We start from the raw sequence: 12858 nt of genomic DNA, 5'->3' as shown, positions 1-12858 counted from the left end.
TATTTATTTTAGCTTTCCTGCCCTTGCCTGAGGAGAGGGCCCCTCCAAAATATTTCCCTGACCGGTCAAAGAGCTCACTGCCTCTGCTTTCTTCTCTCTCCAGTTGAGCCTACTGCCGTTCTGATCCCCATCCATCCAAGAGCATGCTGTCCTTGATAGATAGGCTCAATGCTTGCAGAATAGTCGAATGGGCTTAATATGTGTTGAAAAGTGTTAGACCATTAACAGGTTAAAACGTAATGAATAGTAGCTGTCAGGGGTTATAGACCAAGAAAGCACGCCGGGAATACTTTAATTCAAAAAAAAAAAAAATTACGGTAAAGTTTCTAGAAATTGAGAACACATTTTTGTACTTCGCCACTCCCTTTCAAGCCCCTGCAGTTCTTAAATTCCTTTAGTCACTAGGAATATCAGAGAGAGAGAGCGAAGAAACTGAGTGCTTCATAATCTTGTAAGAGATGACTGAGGGGAAAGTGAGAATATTGGGTAAACCCTATGACCCCTGAAATGTTCTCCACAAACTCTCCATTCCCACAGCAATACTCATGGCAGGAGAGACCTTCTAGCTATCCTTCCCAGTCTAATCAAAATACCAGCCAGCATTCTGAACAAGATATTTATAACATTAATTAATAAAGCTGCTATCTCAATTGGGTCATTAAAAATAACCTCAGTGCGCACAGCATCCCTCTATTTGCCATCAGAAGGGAGCGTCCCACATCTTGGAGAGTTGGGAGCACAACTGTTGATGTGTATTCAGTCACCGTTGGGTTGGCTGAGCCTCAGTTTCCTTTTGCAGGATATGGGGAATTTTGGGAACCGTGGGAAACTTGGGGAGGATTCACCCACACATTGGAGTCAAGTTAACTCCAAAATGCTAACATGCCTATGTGCACAGTGGGAAGAGAGCGCGACACTTGCGTCACCTTTTAAGACTTAAGAGTCTTTTTCTCCTTTCCCCTTTATTCCCTTTCACTATTTTTTATATTCCCCAAATGAGAAAAAATAAGTGGGAAATATCAGAAAGGGAGACAGAGCATGAAAGACTCCTAACTCTGGGAAACGAACTAGGGGTGGTGGAAGGGGAGGTGGGCGGGGGGTGGGGGTGACTGGGTGGCAGGCACTGAGGTGGGCACGTGAAGGGATGAGCACTTATTCTGTATGTTGACAAACTGAACACCAATAAAAAATAAATTCATTAAAAAAATAAGACTTAAGAGTCTTAATATGAGGAGCAATCCCAAGGCATTCCTGGAGCTAGGAAGACTGGTGAATTCGATAAAATAAATCAGACCAAAGCTACATAATCACCACGCCACTGACCGGTTCCTTGATGTGTCTGCACATACTTCAGAACGTTTCTGGAACTCTGAGTCTGATGCCCTGCGATCTCTGATTTCTTAAAGTATACGTGACACGTTTATGCTAACTTCCTCCCTGTTGGTGGTGGCCACGTCTCTGCTAAGCGGCTGTGCACAGAGTGGCTGAGTGAGCCAAAGTGAAGGGGCATTCGTGTCCTAAGCCCCAGATTAAAAGAGGGGCTCCTGTAGGCCCCAGCCGACACTGCCGAGCCCACTGCCTTCGCCTGGGAAGACTTGAGAACAGCAGCGGAGGGTGCATGAGGTTGTGCAGTGCACAACTTGGCCGTGCAGCCAACAGGGTCACTCATGCCTCCTTAGACGTCCCTCCTTGGCAGTCCCTAGAGCCTCAGGAGCCGATGCACATAGGAGAAAATTACGAGAAGAAATGATATTGTTGTGTGGAAGATATTAGGGAAAATACTGATCATCTTTTAACGGAAATGGATTCTCTAAGAGAGAATACCTCTGTCTACCCTAAGAAGGTCAACAGACTTAGACATGCTAAACAGTGTTTCTTACGGTCATTTTTTTTTTTTTTAAGCTGGATACCAGGATTCCCTAATTTCAGAGTAAAAAGGAAAATAACAATGTGCTTGTGTTCATTTAACCTAATTGAAAGGGAGAAAACCACACTGCTTAGTCACATTCCATATTTTCTTTTTTTTGAAAATTCAGCTGCTATCATAGGCTAGAATAATAGCATTGTGTTATTTAGAGGAATTAGTCTCTGTAGAGAAATTAGATGATAAAAAACAAGGCAAATATATTTAATATGTCTGGGAATAAAATCTAGATTTATCTATCAATTGTACTAATGGTAGGTAATATTTTAAATCCTTTTTAAACATGGGAAATACATCCAAAGGAAAACGAATCCTTATAACCACTTAGCATAGCAGAGGGAGCCAACACTGTTTTAGCTTCTCAGAGGTTTCTGATTGTTACTTGACAAGACATTTTATGGTGGGGGAAACCCAGACAATGTTTTCTGGGGCCAAATTAGTAGCCCTAGAAAAGTAAAAATTTAGGACATGAGAAGTTGGCAGATCTCTATGGATTGTTGTATTGGGAAACATCCCCATAAGAGGATAAAAATCAATTTTAGCTCATTTACTTAACATGACTTGAGTTTCATGTACTATCACTTTTTGTTTTGTACAGGGATCTTGGCAAAATTAGCAACGAATCCATAAAGGAGACTAAAAGCCATTTGATCTCCCTCTTCAATGACAGTCCCACAAAAGTCGAAGAAATACATTATGTCTCCAATGAAGAGAGCAGTTGTACCCTAAAATTAGGACATGATTAAGGTATGACATTTCTTTTAGTTCAGTTGCAATGCTTTGTTCTATTACAGATCATTTCTTCTCCCTTTTTTTTTCCAGTATCTCTCTCTCTCTCTCTCTCTCTCTCTCTTCCTTTTCTTCCTCTCATTAGCAGATTGTCTTTTATAATTGATGTTGTTCACCGCCCTTTCATCAGATATATGCCACATCTCTTAGGCGAGCCATCCAACAGGGCACCTAAATACACATTAGAAGGTACTAGGAGCCATGAGTCGCTTTGACCTCCTCCTCAGGGCAGTTATAATAAGCATCTTGATGCCACTGAATGCAATGCTGTATTCAAATAATAGCCTTCATCTTTACCCTCTTTAAATATAAAAGTAAACCTTGAAGCCTTTGAAGGACCTAACCAAACAACACACATGTGAAAATAGACCAGTGAGTCTTTGGAAAAAAAAAAAAAAAAAAAAAAGACCTTATGTAAAATCTGTAAAGAATCTTGGCAGTTTTTCAAGAAAGACCTCCAGGTAAACGATGGCTGTGAACGAGACACGTGGCCGTCTAGTTATGGGGATCATTATTGTGGGCCCACTGTGCCATTTTTGTTCCCAGCAGGATCTTTCTTTTCTCATCGAGTTTTCAGGGATATCTATCTACTGTTCTCTGTGTCTAAAGCATATTGAAGTGGTCCCACAAAGATGCACTAATTAAAAGAAACAAAACGTAGGAAAAAAAAAACCTAAAAAAAAAAAAAAACTTTGTCAAGTGGTCAGACAGAGTGGAACTAGAGGATTATAGGTAAGAGGGATAAAATGAAGGGTTGGAAGCTATAATTTCTATTTCTGTGGTGGCAACCGCATCAGCTATTGGAGTCAGGCAGTTAAAAGATATGGCTACTTAAGCACAGAGTCTGAGAAGAAGACACTTCAAAATATAACAGTGAATCAGGCCTCTGGTGGTAAAGATGCACTAAATGATGGGGATCCCTTGCCGGGGTCCTTTTCCTAATTGTCTCGACTTCCCTCTTTCCCATACTCGTGTCTTCCACTTTCCATTTGTTTCCATCCTTGTGTTGCACAAGTCCATCTAATACTTTCCTTCCTCCTAGAAAACAGAGAACATGTTTTAAAAGGAGACACTGCATCTCAAGGGACTTCTTCATTTTGCCAGAAAATAGTTCATTCTTGAACATGATCTGACTGTGGATTCTCAGGAAAAGCCCCTCTCCCTATAAATAGTTTTAAAGAGCATGTATGCACATATGGATGTCAGGCAATCAAATCTGTAGAGTAATTTGAAGAATGAATTATTAGAGTGACAGGATCACTTAGAAAACATTGAGAAATACAGATAGCTGTCTAGCTTACATAATATTTACCATCATCTTGGGAGTTTCATCCCACCATTTGGCCTTATCCTTATATTTTTATTGGAATTAACAGAATCAGAGAGTTAGTAGAAAGCATAGAAATCTGTAATACAGTTTCTCGTGTTGAAGTGAAGAAAATGAAGCCCAGAAAATAATCTAAGTCATCTTGCTTGTCTAAAATGCCATTGGTTTAATTTTAGTTTTGCATATACATAGACCAAGAAAATACTTTCCCAGAAACTGGTTACAAATGTCTGAGAAGAGACATAATCATTAAAATATACATGTAGTAAATATAATATCATTCAGTAGTTGCTAATATATATTGAAATTGCCTGGAGATTTTATGCATTTAGGAAAACTTACTTTCATTGTTAATATAGCCTCTGACCTCTGTATATGTATAACATGTAAACAAGTTCAAATTTTCTATAAGTCAACTCTATTTTTATTTACAAGTACAACCCCCTTTTGATTTTTTTTTTTTTTTTGTCTTCTGATTATATATTACTCACAGTTCTGTAGTTTTAACCAGAACAAAAAGGATTGCCCGGAAGAAAAGAAGGTAAGTTATTTCCTAAGTTGGGCTGGAAATTCAGAAGTTCTTTTTCCATCACCAGCATTGTATTCTTGAAAAAAAAAATAAGACAAACTCTAATTTTTTTTCACTTATGAGCTATTTCCATAAAAACTGGCAGAGTGGGGGTGGGGAGGAAATCCACTGTAGAGACACAGCTAGACCCTATTATTAGAGGCATTGGTGGCATCCTATAGGAAATATAGTTTGTTCTTGAAGACACAATAGGCTTAATGTTAAAAAAAAAAAAAACCTAAAATATCACACATACCCCAAAAACATGTTTATAAAACAAAGCTTTTAAATTTTTAATTATACCCCTAAGCTGGCTTTCTAGTTTTTCTAGGATATCAAGGCATTAAGAAAGAAAGAAAGAAAGAAAGAAAGAAAGAAAGAAAGAAAGAAAGAAAGAAAAAGAAAGATTTACTCAGATTAGTGTTGGAAACATCACATAGAAATATGTGTGGTGATGTTACTGGAAATGACCATTTTTGTAAAGTAAACAAGTAGAATGTCTGAGTTTTAAAAAGCCTGCCACACTGCCTTAAGGTTAAAGATACAAGTCTAGATATATCTAAGAAATTGTAGTTTGTTTAACTTTTGGTTCTAAGTATTTTCTGATGCAAATATTTAAAAGATTGCTATGTCTTCAGTTAAAAATGAACATTTTGATGAAGTAGTAATACTTAGGTTGTTTTCAGTTTCTGTAATTAAATGCTACTTGCTACTTATTCGGGGCATAGGTTTCAGTTCCAAATCATTGAGGACACGGCTAAGTGACATAACCTAATTTTTTAAAAAGTCAAACAACAATTTTGTGGCAGTTTTCAACTATAACTTTAATTTGTGTTTTAGGGACTTCATATGTAGTTAAATAGCATCAGGATCTTAATTATCATAATTTAAATGATAATCTATAAAATATGGAACATGATAATATAATGAATGCAGACTTAAGGAAAAATTGCATCTCCTTAGCCAGAAAAGTATGGGAAATCAGAACCAATGAGGATGAACATAATTATTTTTCCTGATACTTCGATAGACTAATCTATAAAAGTTGGGTTTGATAGATCTTGTCTTATTGGTATATGAAGAAACCCAGGGCTGACATCAGAGTTTGTGGGTGTGTGGCATGTATATTTTTAATAAAGATATCTATGATCAATATTGCAGAGATAATTAGGCTTCACATAAAACTACCTCTTCTAGAGTCTTCAAGACCAAGAAACTGCAGCTGTGAATCACCTGCCTCTTCCACAGAGAGTGCCAAAGGGTCTAACTCAATGAAAATTCAACCAGAATGCACAAAAATACAATATTCCCAATCTGCTATTTATATTGGCAGATAAATTATATATATGCACAACAATAATTGCCCGTTGTTGATTTTTATGTTGCACAATTATACTAAATTTTGAATGGCATTTTTAACAAAAGAAGCCTAGAAGAGACATCCTTTGGCTCACAAAGGACAAAGTCATCACGTATACCTGAGAAAACATTTTTAGAGCTATTGTGGTGGTTGCTGAAAGATACACTGAAAGATGCTTATGGCTCAAGAACATATTTCATTTAGAAGCTGAGCTGTGCGTTCGTATTTTATCAACTTCATAAATACTGGATCGATAGGTTTTCAATCATAAAGGAAATTTAGAAAGAGAAGAAATGTAAGTGAAAAATCTTGTTAGGAGCGGTAGTTATATAGAGAAGTGATTGCTTATTTTTTCAAGATGAAGTCTCATTTTAAGTAAATAACATTTTCAGGAAAAGAAGTTGGTTAACAGAACAACGTTCACACAAGGCAATATGCCACATAACTCAACACGCCGGTGCAAAATTGTTAGCTTGTAAAAGGGGATTCAGTGCTGGTCAATAATCACAAGCTATATTTTCTCCACTGAAAAGAAGAACTCTCTTCACATTTTGAGTATGAGTAAAGGGAATTTGGTTCATGTTCCACAGCTCTATGGCCATGATGGCAGGCTTTGATTTTTCAATGGGTATCATGGAAATTATAGTAACTATGACCAACTTGTAATGACTAAATAGGACTTAATTTTTCTCTAGCTTGGGGTTCCTCAACAGAGGTACTATTGATATTTTGGACCAGATAACAACTAGGCATGGGAGATTGTACATTGTAGCATTGTGCATTGTAACATTTTTAGTCAACATCTTGGCATCTACTCACCAGATGCCGGTAGCATTCCTCTCTCACCACATTGGTATTAGCAGACGTTGCCTTTGGTTGAGAACCACCTGTCTAGACATTTTTCATTTCTTGTCTTATTTCAGTGGAAAATGAGTTATGTTGGTTTTCTGCAGGATCTTTAAAAGACATATTCTATAGAACACTCTAAGTGAAGAAGTGGTCTACAATGCAAATGTTTCTGTAGGATACAAAAAAGTAGGATACAAAAAATAGAATCTCAATAGTACATTCATTACTTGAAACATTAAATATTGTATTAAAATGACACAGATTTTAAGGGATATTGACTGTGAGCTCATATTTTGTGCCATACCTGAAAATTTGCCACATAAGCCAGGTAAATTAATGCAAAATATGTTTGCCTCTGATTGGACATGAAAAATTTTTTCATGTGTATTATAGTTAAATATAACAATACCTTTTCAGATGTAGCTTTCTGCAGCAGAAAACAAACTAAGGATTCTTACCAGATAATTCTTCATGGAGCTGATTATAGCAGAAGAGTCTCCCTCGTGTGTGTTTTCCGTACACGTTGACTTTATCCATGTACTAGAGCACAGTTTCCCTGCAATCGCACACAAACTACTGAAAACAAAAGAAAGCAATCTGCAGAGAACCTGGGAAATCATCATCAAAATGGGCTGATAACCATGTATTTAAAATATGGATTATCAGCTATTTTTTAACTAACAGTAATGAGATGGTAGAGAAGTTATTACCTTGATATGTCTTTGGGATTTGAGGGGGTTTAGTGGAAATATATTGTAAGCAAGGGGAAAAATAAGCTAATATGGAAGATGAAGAAGCAAGCGGTCAAAAGAGAAATATGCAGGAAGCAAGGAATCCTGTTTTAGATGACAGGAAAAAAATGTGTTGATAGTATCGATCCCTGGGCCTTCTAAAAACTTAAGCCAGTAAGTCTTAGCTTGATTTAGCTTTAACACAAAAAGCTCCATGAATGATTTCAATATATTAAATAATGTTTTGCTTAGCTTTTGTATACAATTATAAATGTATTATGAGTGTGTGTGGCTTCCCCTGTGAGCATCCGGGAAAACTGAGTTGATTTGCCCTTCCTTCTTGAAGGCATTCATGAACTTTTTCAAAAGTTCTTTAAGATAAAAAAAAAAGAAAGTTCTTTAAGATGACCTACCTACAGACCCACTACTAGATGATATGGAGGCATCAACATTTATATATAACCAATATTTATTTTTTTATTATATTTTTCAGACTTGAGATTTAAAAAAAAAATCTCTGGATCCATGAAAGATCAAATAACAGGTTTGCCTTTTACAGAGCTTGATCTGTACACTAAGAATAGATATGGGCTGAGTTCCTTTCTAGCATGAATTGGATTATTAATGAACATATAGTCATGAATCTATAATGCCAAGAGTTAGGCGCAAAACTTGGAAAGGCTTATAGCTCCAACTTGTAGTAATGAAATTATAAAATAGAGTTATGCTTATAGTTTTTTTCTTTATGAAGAACTCCGAATAGCCATGCTTTATTTCTGCATGTGCTTTTTTTTTTTTTTTAATGACAGTGAAGTCTTTCCTTGTTAACATGTAAGAGGAAAATGGATATAAGGACTTATCATTGCTACTGAGTTTTGAAAGTAATAAAGCATTTTTATAGAAAATATTTAGAAATTGAAAATATAATTTCTTTTCCTGATGTACTATGCCACTATTTCTTGAAACTTAATTACTAAAGGGTGATTTTGATTATCACACTTTTCTAGGTCAAAATTTTCCCAAACTTTTGCTATATCAGAATTACTTGGAAGGCATGTTAAAATATAGATTGCTAGGTTTCATGACTAGTGTTTCTGATTCAATAGGTGAGGCCCGAGAACTGCATTTCTTGCAAGTGCTCAGGCCATCCAGGTCCTGAAAAAAGCCTCACTGCTCTAGACACATGTTCGATCCCATCTAGCCTTTTAGTGTGGTTGGTAACTTCCTCTTTGTTGAAAATGGGAAAGGCTGCATAAATATAAATATGTTAAAGAAGTTGTATAAATTTTAGTTCACTCATCTGCAATAGACCAAATCAGCTTTGTTCCTGGGAAGAATGACTTACAACAGTGGATGTTTTTAATAAGAGTCTTCACATAGCATTGAAAGACAGGAAACCTTAAAAGGAAAAGAAAACTGATAAAACTACTCCCAAACAGGGATTTAAATGAGCTAAAAACCTTTTTTTTTTAAAAAAAAATGCCGCTTACAAAGTAAAAGTTCATTTTCCCACACTAGCAAACACTTAGTTATCAATATTTTGTTCATATTTTTTCCTTAGTCATCCTTTTTCCACTTGCCAGAAAAAAATTAATCATTCTCCCCATTCACTGCCCCTCTCCCAAGGTATGCAATTGTTCTTGCCCTTACATATTTTACAGCTTACAGGTACAGCAAGACCCTACTAATGCAATATTTTTTATTTAAACTTTGGCAAGGTCCTATTAAATCTAAGATGTCATTAAACCTCAGGACATCTAATATATTGAATAGATCGTTCAGGATTCAAAACAGTCTTTTCAAAGGTATGCAGGGCTGTCACCTATGGCTATAGAGGCTGTGCACTGCACAACTCCAAGAGGTACCATTGATCTGGATGATGATGTAAATTCTCTCTGTAATTGTGCAATCAGGTGTTCCTTGGTCAAAAATAATAGGCCGAGTATAATAAGATGGACATAAAGTGCTTGTCTTCACTCTAAAATTCTTGGAGAAGGGGGGACACATAGCAGAAGAATCGCACATGTGATTTACTTCTGATTTAGTTGACTGCTATTAGCTCACTATGAGTCAATAATAATATACAACTGCTCACACAAACCATGAAAGGCTTAGTGTTTCAGTGGGTTGGTTTTCTGGGGTGAGGGAAATGAGGAATCTCTTAGCTTCGTAGCTGGTTAGAATGAATCCAGAGTTGACCACTTCTCAGACACTATTTTCAATCCTGCCTTGCTTGTAGGTAAACCAAGGCACCAATTGTTAATGTTCAGTTACAGAGAACACTCAACAAATGTTCTACACTCAGCATAATCACTGAGAACCTTTGACAGACAAGCAAGAAATTGTTGAATTTTTTTTTCAATTAATCTTAATGACCTGTGAACAAATATGTACTGGTTTTGCCAGTGAGGTATGCCAAAATTGCATAGTCTTTCAAATTCCCTTATGGAAATACGGCACCTTGATTCTGGCTTTGGAATAAAAGTTTATGGGTTTTTTTGATAACTTCTAACCTTTGACAACACAGCAGGAGAAGCTGAGAAAGGAGCTATTTTTAGCTGAATTCTGGAAAATCATCATCCAGTTTCCTCTGCTCAGTCACTAATAATTGCAGGCATCCTTAAATAGAATTGTTGATTAATTCATCTGGGTCCAAACATTTTATTTCATTTTTTTTTTATTAATGCAGTGGGTAAACTGTGGTTCTGGAACACTTACTATGGTTCTGGTAAATCTTGTTGTTTGGTTCTCCTGATAAGACCAACTTTAGCTGACAATGCCCATTAACGCTTTACGGATGCTTTGTACAACCAGCAATATGATGCTTGGAGAGTACCCACTCTTTGTTTCCCACATATTTTAATAATTCTGGCATATCCTTTGCCACAGAAGCAAGTGTACAAATGCGGAGACACTTCTACATGAAGACCTGGTTCATGATGTGCATATCCAAAGCATTGACATTGATGCCGTATCCATGCTTTTCAAAGGGGAGGGAGATCTGTGATAACAAAATTGTATCCCTTCCTTCCTGCAATTACCTCACTATCCTTCCAGCCTTGACATCTGGAAACCCACGGCTACAGTAGCAGCTGTGATTCCTGTTCTTACAGCAGGAAGTTGACTACGCATTCCAAAGTGCCCTGATTGTTTTGATATTTTCTGGCTGCTTAAGGAGCTTGGATGTTGGAGAACACACTATTTCGTACCAACCGCATTTTGGAACCATACACCAAAGTATTCCTTGACACTTAGAGGTACTGCAGGTGCTCTTTGTCTTCAGGATGTATACCTGTTCATTGTGGTCAGATTCTAAAGTTGGCCATGTTAAACACCGCACGCTTTATTAGAGAATTAAACCAGGTTTTGCTCAATATCACGCTGTTTCTCATAGTTTATCTGGTGGTTTCACCTCTGCTGTTATTTTCTCAAGTAATTAGTACGGAAGAAGGCTTATCCAGAGGCATACTCTTATCTAAATACTTGGAAGAGAATTGACTACTTTAAGTTAGAAATTGATTCTCATAGTATTGAGAGAATCATTATGCTTTGAGTTTGCTTACAGAGTGCCTCTTAACAGAGATTTTCAGATCCTTCTCGGCTTCTAGATCTCCAAAAGAAGTGCAGAATGATTAGTATTGGGCAGACACGATTGTATTTTGTCCTCACTAAATTGTCTGAAACTATTTTGGGATTTGAGCCAATAAAACCTATAATATTGTTTATTCGGAATGCTTTTATTCCTTAAAATGAATCAAAAGGAATAACTACTGTGTTTTACTGTTAATTTATCTTTAAAATGGCTACAAATAATAGTTATCTTCATTATAAGAGCATTAGTGCTTTTTTTCCTCATCAAATTAAGAATGAAATGGGTTTCAGTAACACCCTACAATTACCTTATTAATCAAAATTATTACCAGTGATCTCCTCGAAGCTAAACTGGTTTGCTGCAGAACAGGTTGAGGATTGCTGTGATTGAGAGCATAACTCTGCAAAAATACATTGACATGATTTTTATTTAATTTACAGATTTTATTAAGATTTTCATCTTTCTAATATTTTCCCCAAATATAACCATATCCCCCATTGTATATTTTTATTTGCCTTAATCTCCAATTTAATTTAATTTTTCTTTTTGCTTAATTACGTCTGGAATTTTATATTCATAAGTGGTTAAATCTCAATCTCTTGCTCTCTCATAATTAAATAGTTGATAAAATAAAACAATTATTTATGTCTTCTATCCTAGTGACTATAATCTCTGATATTCCCTTCTGGTTAGAAATATTTTTACACTAGATTTATGATGTGTTTCCTGTGATACTGATTCTGTGTATGCTTAAGCATTTTTTATCAGTATTATCCAACTGTTCCTATGATAACCAGAAGTTATTGCGCTTTCTCCTAGTATCTTAATACTCCAGTGTATACTGAGTGTTTAAACAACCGTAAAAGCAATATTTGTTTGCATAGTTATTGGTTTGTTTACCTTCACCGCTCCAGAAAATCTTGCTAGGCAATCTGCCTGGGGCTGATACTTACTTATAACCATTAGCAGTTATGGATTCTAGAAAGCTATTGACATGAACTTTAAAAAAAAAAAAAATACCTTGGGGATCCCTGGGTGGCGCAGCGGTTTGGAGCCTGCCTTTGGCCCAGGGCGCGATCCTGGAGACCCGGGATCGAATCCCACATCGGGCTCCCGGTGCATGGAGCCTGCTTCTCCCTCTGCCTGTGTCTCTGCCTCTCTCTCTCTCTCTCTCTGTGTGTGACTATCATAAATAAATAAAAATTTAAAAAAAAATACCTCAAAATCAGATACAAAATATGCAGTGTGTTCCTAGGGTAGATTTTGTTGCCATTCATGCCCTTGCCCTTCTTGTTATCTTAACTCTAATTCACTTTTTCATTAGGAAGCCCTGACTAATAGGAAATCTGTTTCAATCTTGGGTTCTTCCTAGACATTCATAGACAGATGCATAATTTTCAAAACTAATAAAGCAGAGTTATTTTATATGATGATGTCTTTACACATCATTTATGTTTTGCAGGGGTTTGGGTAGTATGCCCGTGATGTACTTTTCATTGTCAAGGAATCCCATCTACACAAAAGAGGTGTGGGTGCACCATCCGGCAGGTGGGGACTGCTGTCATCTGACATATGTACTGAGCTCTGGGGTGGGGGGGATACGAGGAAGAATGCATGGGGACACTGCTTTCAGGGAGGTTACACTCTAGAGTCTGTACTAATAATATGCCACCAACGGGCACCAACAAAAGCCAGGCAAAGATTTTGACAGAAACCTC

General features: G+C 36.7%; 1 long non-coding RNA gene across 2 annotated transcripts in view; it reads left to right on the top strand.

Moving 5' to 3' along the window:
* Nucleotides 1–12858, top strand: part of LOC129505763 (uncharacterized) — an 88192-nt gene that overhangs the window by 34777 nt on the left and 40557 nt on the right. For both annotated transcript variants that reach the window (XR_008663599.1, XR_008663598.1), the window contains exon 2: nt 2523–2671. This is a non-coding gene — a long non-coding RNA (uncharacterized LOC129505763). The remainder of the gene's footprint in view (nt 1–2522; nt 2672–12858) is intronic.

This window comes from Nyctereutes procyonoides, unplaced genomic scaffold (genome assembly GCF_905146905.1).
Source record: "Nyctereutes procyonoides isolate TBG_1078 unplaced genomic scaffold, NYPRO_anot_genome, whole genome shotgun sequence".
Classification (NCBI taxonomy): Eukaryota; Metazoa; Chordata; class Mammalia; order Carnivora; family Canidae; genus Nyctereutes; species Nyctereutes procyonoides.
This window is presented reverse-complemented; position numbering and strand designations above follow the sequence as displayed.